The sequence below is a fragment of the Chelonoidis abingdonii genome, chromosome 4 (genome assembly GCF_003597395.2).
Source record: "Chelonoidis abingdonii isolate Lonesome George chromosome 4, CheloAbing_2.0, whole genome shotgun sequence".
Lineage (NCBI taxonomy): Eukaryota > Metazoa > Chordata > Testudines > Testudinidae > Chelonoidis > Chelonoidis abingdonii.
In genome coordinates, this window is record NC_133772.1 from 96,138,305 (window position 1) to 96,145,707 (window position 7,403).

The following is a 7,403-nucleotide window of genomic DNA, read 5'->3' on the forward strand; positions in this document are numbered from 1 at the left end:
CCAGAACCACCAGCGACAATGATTTTTGTCCCATCAGCCAGTGGGCTCTCAACCCAGAATTCTAAGGGGCAGGGGAGACTGCAGGAACTATGGGATAGCTACGGAATAGCTACCCACAGTGCAACGCTCCGGAAATCGATGCTAGCCTCCGACCATGGATGCACACTGCCGAATTAATGTGCTTAGTGTGGCCGTGTGCACTCGACTTTATACAATCTGTTTTATAAAACCGGTTTATGTAAAATCGGAATAATCCCATAGTGTAGACGTACCCTAAGCAATGCTGAATTTTATGTGCATTACTTATGGGGAAGAGAGGAAAGAAGGTAAAAGAACAGCAGGGCCATTCTATGCAATTTACAAAAATGTCATGTGTCAATGTGGTTTTTTCATTGAGCAATGACAAACTCACAGGCCTGGCACTTATTAAGGGGGAATATCATTAAAATGATGGAGCAGGGAGGAAAAGTATGGAACCGGCACAACTGAAAACTAGTTTATGAATCAAAATTGTCCAAAAATGCAGCTGTATAAAGCCTCTGTAGAGTAACCTACAGAGAGGGTCACACTTTTTCAGGTAGCACTTATGTGACTGTCACATGCTGTTTTACTTGCACTCACTCTTCCCTGGTTCCCACCATCCACACTGGTTCTTTAACGTAGTGGCTCTTAACCTCTCCAAAGGTACTGCACCCCTTTCAGGAGTCTGATTTGTCTTACATACTCCCAAGTTTCACCTCACTTAAAAACTACTTGCTTATAAAATCAGACATAAAAATACAAAAGTGTCACAGCACACTATTACTGAAAAATTGCTTACTTTCTCATTTTACCATATTATTATAAAATAAATCAATTGGAATAAAAATATTGAACTAACATTTCCATATATAGTATACAGAACAGATTAAACAAGTTATGTCTGTATGAAATTTCAATTTGCACTGATTGCACTAGTTCTTTTTATGTAGCCTGTTGTAAAACTAGGCAAATATCTGGGTGAGTTGATGTATTCCCTGGAAGACCTCTGCATACCTGCAGGGGTACACGTACCCCTGGTTGATAACCACCACTCTAGCAGCCTTCATTGGACATTCACACCTCTTGGACTTCATTGGACCCTCTAACCTGGTTTATCATGGGGAAATTTTCCAGCTGTTAAATCTGGTTGGAGCTGCAATGTAGACAAGGCTCTAGCCATATAGACTTTTCCAGAACTGGTATAGTTAAACCAGTTTTAAGGAGGTTTAAGTAAATGGGTTATAAACATAGATCTGGCAGCACCCCTAACTACCCTGACACTTTCCCTGATTTTAAAACTGGTGTGACATTTTGGGAAAATAATCCTACTATACACAAGGCCACTGAATACACCATCAAGTGTAGCTGCTATATTTTCATCAATCATGTAGGTCCTTTGCACAGCAATGTTAACTCTTTGATCAGAAATGAAATCTGTTGTCCTTTAGTTAATGCATACGTTGTTTATCTAAAGAAAATTCTGTTGGCTAGGGAATAGAATGAAAAATGTCCTAAGCAGTCAAGGGATCTACAAAATCAGTAGCCTAATTCAGATAGTCTTTCACTAGAGAGCTAACAAAATTGTATTGTAAACCTTGGGAATACTTTGAAAGCAACTTTTCAGTGGACACATGATCAATTTCAGCTGCCAGGTCTGAACATTGCACATTAAATTTACATCTTAAGTTTGAAGCGCCAAGATTTCTTCCAATCATTTGGAAATATAGAGTTCAGTTAGTCAAGCCAGTTTCTCATTGTCCGGATTTCCACAAATGGTAGTTGTCCCAACATTCTGGTTAATAAGAACCATTAAAGTCCAGGATCCTCATTCTGCTTTTATATGAGGCAGAGCCTATAAATCATACAAGTTACACTTCTAACAATAATTGTACATTTAAAAAAAAAGTTCCTAAGGGTGGTGGAGAACTCAACAGAATATAACGTTATTTACAGAGGCATCATGGGCCACAGTAAATGTGGATGAAATAGAAGGGATGAAGGTTAAGCACAGTTATGGATACATCTTGGTAGTTTAACAATATGTACATGTCTTTCCCCGAGCCTAGTTTAATCTAAAAAGAAATATTTCTCATGTAGACCTCAGATTTCATCTACATTTTTCAGTGAAGTGTCTCCAGATTTACGCTAGTGTAAGGGCAATATTACCAGTGTAAGGGTCAGTTATTGGTGGAGATTGTCAGTGACTCTCTCCCAGGAAAGGCACTTTGGATCTGGTCTGTAATTTTATTTATTTATTTTGCATTGGTGCAGCTGTACCAGCACTGCACTGATGCAAACATCAGTGTAAAAAGTGACTTGCACTGCTGCAGCTTATCCCAGTGCATGCCACTTTTTACATTAGTGCAGCAAGTCCATGCTAGCTGCTATGAGGCAAACCCCTAAACTGACACAACCACTCTGGTGCAAAAATGTCAGATATAGGCAAATCTCTAATCCTCCTGCCTCAGTTTCCCCAACTGTAAATGGAGGATAGTACACCTATCTACTTCACATGGGCCTTTGAGTATTTAGTTAATCTTTGTAAGGAGGTTTGAAAATGAAAAGCTTCAAGAAGTATTATCAAATTTTATCTTTAATAAAAACTGTACCATCAAAATGATTCTCATTTATAGGGATAATAATCAGCAGAGAGAAAGAGAGAGACAAGTATCAAAGGTCAGCCCACTAAGAGGGAACAAGCATCTCTCGTTAATATTATAGTGACAGAATACACTGTTAACATACCTCTTTCCTGGCAGTGTTTAGTATTTTTAGAGTGCCAATCAGCACAGCATTTAGGGGCCAGACAGTTTTTCGTTCCATGATAACCAAAAGATAGAATCAGACTCTGCCCACCCAGAGTGGGTGGTGTTTCAATAATTTCAAATTGTTTCATGCTCTGTGTATTACTACGTTATAGCACATGCTATAGCCTCCATTTGTGCTTTAATGTGATCAGCAGAAAATCTGATCTAACAGAATTTAGGGATGAGGATTTGCTCATTTAAAAAAATGTTTAATTTTAAAAAGCAAAGGGAGGGAGACATTAACAGGTATATATGAAAGAGAAAAGGGAGGTTTCTCCACCCCTGAAATCCAATATAGCCTAGCTTACACACAGATGTTGCACTGGTCTAGCTTTAATTGGTTTAAAATAGATTTATTGAAACTGGTGCAAACCCTGTGTAGACATTGTTATTTCATTTCATCAGTGGGTTATTGCAGCTTCTCTCAAACCCGTTCCTAAACATATGTAAGTTAAATTGATATGCCAGATTTATGCGCATCGAAGAGTGTCCACATGACCATGGCCTTTTGCCATGGATTTTAAGTCATACCATTATTTAGATTAGTGCAAATTTGCATGTCGACGAGCCTCTAAAGTTCATGGAGTGGAATAAAAGGAGGTTTTACAACCTGCAGAGAAGAATGTTCTTGCATTAGCAGTGGTGAAATTGTGTCAAGGGATAAGGAGAGGGCCACTGCTAGATTAGTGTAGGGAATAGATGGGGGAATAGAAAGAGGAACTAGGTCCATGTGATGGACTGGATCAAGTCTACGGAGGAATGTAATAACCAGCAGCTTTGAACTGGAATTTGAAAAGAACAAGGCATCACTGGAATTGTTGAAGGATGGGTGTACTCTGAATGTGTGAACAGGCCGGCAGCATATTACAGTGCATACTGGAGCCTGGAGAAATAGGACTTTTTATAGAGAAGGGAACCCTAGTAGTTAAGGAGACAGGAAATAAAGGCGTGGATTCAAGTTTTAGCAGCGGTGGAGCTGCAGCAGGGTGTATGTGGGCAATATTGCCATGGCAGTGATAAACACATTTGTAGATGTAAGAAAAGGGTACAGTATAGTTGAGGATCAGGGCCACCACTATGGTTACAAACTGTTGAGGCCAATCAGAGGCTTCAATCTAGAAAAATTATGATTGTGGAAATCAGAGAGAGGAGAGGAAGAGACTAGAGAAAAGGGAGCAAGTAAGGGAGTATTTTGGAAATAAAGGCAGGCCAGTGGAGAAAGCAACAGTAGTGGTGGTGGGAGGAAGGGTTTGGAGAATGTTAGATTACAAGGGACAGCGGAAAACCATGAGGTTACCTTACAACATTCAACACACTTTGTAACCAGTTACTGGCACGGCTGGTTCTAAGCAAGATTTGGGTTCACACAAACGTGGTTAAAACTTGGTCTTGTCCTCCAATTTGTTGTGCCTCAGAGAGCACCTGCACGGAATCTCATTGACCTCAGTGGGCTATTGCATGGGCCCATTCACATACAACTAGTTGCAGAGCCGGGGCCTTAGTTAGTAATCATGGTCACCTAAAAGTGTTCTGCCCCTTCCTAGGCTTACACACAGTTGTCTTCCTGTAACCAGTTCAGCATATTGTTTTTTTTAGAGAGCGTACAGAATGTCAGAGCCATAGCCAGTCCCCCTTCTTGCTTGTGTGGTACAACAACCCATTGCTGCCAATACTGGTCTCCGTGGGTCTCTCCCCAGCATGCTATCTGTTGGTTAGGCACTACAGGCCTGCCAACTCCGGGGAAGCTTTCCCCAAACTTCAGCCAGTTTTTACATCAGTTTTAGCTAGAGCTGTAATGTAGCCCGGGCTTGGGTGGCCTGAACTGTTTTTACTGAACAGTTTTAAGATGGGTTAGGAATTTTGATAATGATATGGCTGTGCAGATTTTCTCTGCATCAATTCAATCACACACCTTGTTTCTGCAAAGACTTATCCTTCCGCAAACAGCTCCTTACTTATGCAACTTGCACTAGAAGTAGCCCCATTGAACTCAATGGTATATTTATATGCCTTCATATTTTAAAATTTATAAATGTACTTATATTTTAAATAAAAGTATCAATGAAATCATTGCAACTATTGTGCGAAGAGAGTACAGTGCTAGATTTGTGAGGCCTATGCACTATAGAAATTGGGGACCGCCTCCTTTCTGTGGGAATGCAGCAAGCCTTCTGATGGTTTGGAGGTTATGGTAGAAGCAGTGGTGTGGGGAGACAAGCACCAGATTGCAGCACCACTTGCTCAGGTTTGGCCTCACAGCCACATCATAGTGAGGAGTGGGGGGAAGAGGATGAGGAGAATTGGCCAAATTTGAACAAGTGGCATTGCAACCTAGCATGTGAGGTCACCATGTTGCTTTTTTCCCCCCTTTAAATGAGAAGTTTTTGTAACCATAACCTCAAAAACATGATCTGAGTGAAGCTCATGTAAAGATGCCTGGAACAATTACTCAGAGATGCCAATGGCCTCATTTATCACAATGAGCTGTTAATTCAAATGTCAATGTCGTGAACGATTTCATTCCTTAAAAGGAGTGGGAGGGTCATAGAGCTGCAAGATTAATGAGAGAGACATCTTCTTTTGGTGCCATGAGTTGATGACATTTGGAAGATCTCATCACTTGTATTTGGACCTAGGCAAGGAGAAGTCAAGCCCCGGACTATAACAGGAATTGTAATAGAGCATATTCAAATTCTAGAAAGGATAAGCCAAGCTCAAGGAGCCCACTGGCTCTCCGAGTGTGCGCAATCTGTTGTGAGTGATGTCTCATTTTTGTGTTTCACACGAATAGAGCTTATTTTGTGGGCCCCAAGACATTTCCAAACTTCTGAAATCAAATATTGCCAGTTTCAGGGAAGAAGGTATAGTCCATTTCACCATATCAACTATTCTCCTGACAGAAGAAGCCCTGTAAGAAAAAAAGAGCTCTCTATTCCAAAAGCAGAGTTCTGGAATAACAACTGACAACACATGACTCTATCATCATTATGGAAAACAAGCACATGGGATCCAGCACAGCAAATGAGTCATCTGGGAGTACTGCAACCCTGCCTCAGGCAGAGCATTTCAACCACTGGCAAGGGAACCAGACCAAGCTTGTCAGACTATTTTGTTCCAGTGTCTACAGGACAATACCAACTGGGGAGACAAGGTAACTGTACTACAGATGCACAATCTTGCTCTTTGAGCCACACAAGGACTGTTCAGCACTTTGTTTTACAGAGTTGTCTACTGACAATTAGATATTGTCTCCCCAAAGGGCCTAATTTGGGTCTACTTCTGTATAAATGTGGCTAGGTACAAATTTGAACATAGGTTAAAAACAATGAATAGACTGAGCTCATTCTTTGTATCAGAGAGCATGGACATGGCTGTCTGCTAAGGAAGCTTTCAGTAACACAACATTTGAGATTAAAGTAAAATTGAAGCACCCCTAGTACTCATTACAGAACCTTAGACCTTGTCCGTAGTTTGGAGTGAGTAACCAACAGGTGTAGCAATACCTATGCAAACCCTAGACAAGGATATCTTAGGATAAAGCTGAAATGGTGCAAAGTGCAGCTGTTTTTCTCTATGTCCAGGGTTTGTTGCAATGCTGCATCTGGTTGCTAAATTGGAGCCATGGCCGTCCCTAGGAGAGTTTGGGGCCTGTGACAAATCAGCCTGTATAGGCTCTGCTTCACATTTTTTATACAAGTAAAATCTGGTGTGGGGAGGGGATACTAGTGCTGGGGGGCGAGGGATGATGGAGAGTCACAGGGTGGGGAAAAGGGAGGGGGCCAGGGCAGAAGGGCAATAGATGGGGTCAGCCTGGCGCTGGTGTGTTCCGGTGGTGCTCGGATGCTGGCGGCTGGTGCGGTGGCAGGTGAGCAAGGAAAAGAAATACAGCACGCACTTTCTGTCAGTGAGTGTGGGCCCAACCCCCCCTGTCAGTGCCAGGCCCCCCACTAAGCCCCCAGGCTGGCCTGGCCCCCCAAATCGCACCCCCCCAACAACACACATACACTGAAGCATGGGGACCCCCAAAGCACGGTGCCTGGAGCAGTCGCCCCAATTTACCATACCCAAGGCTCTGACTGGAGCTAATGCGAAACACAAAGCCTTAGGAAAACACTATCATCACTGTCAAAAAGATAGTACAAAGAGCTCCATCTTCACCCCAGATCAGTAGCAATATTGTGTAGATAAGGAAAGAAAAGATTGGAGAGGGTTCAAAGAAGAGCCCGAGAATGATTAAAGGATTGAAAAACACTTCTATATTAAGTTAAATGAGCTCAAAGAAGGTTAAGGGTAACTCAGTCACAGTCTATAAGTACCTACAGGACAACAGGTAATATCTTTTATTGGACCAATTTTTTTTTTTGTGAGAGAGACAAGCTTTCAAGCTACAAAAAGCTCTTGTTCAGGTCTCTCTAATATCCTGAGACCAACATGGCTACAACTATACTGCATACATGGGGACAGATATTTGGTAATAGAAATTTTTCAATCTAGCAGACTAAGGCCAGGTCTACACTGCGACTTTAAATCGGTTTAATGGCCGATATACCGATTTAACGCTGTATCCGTTCACAC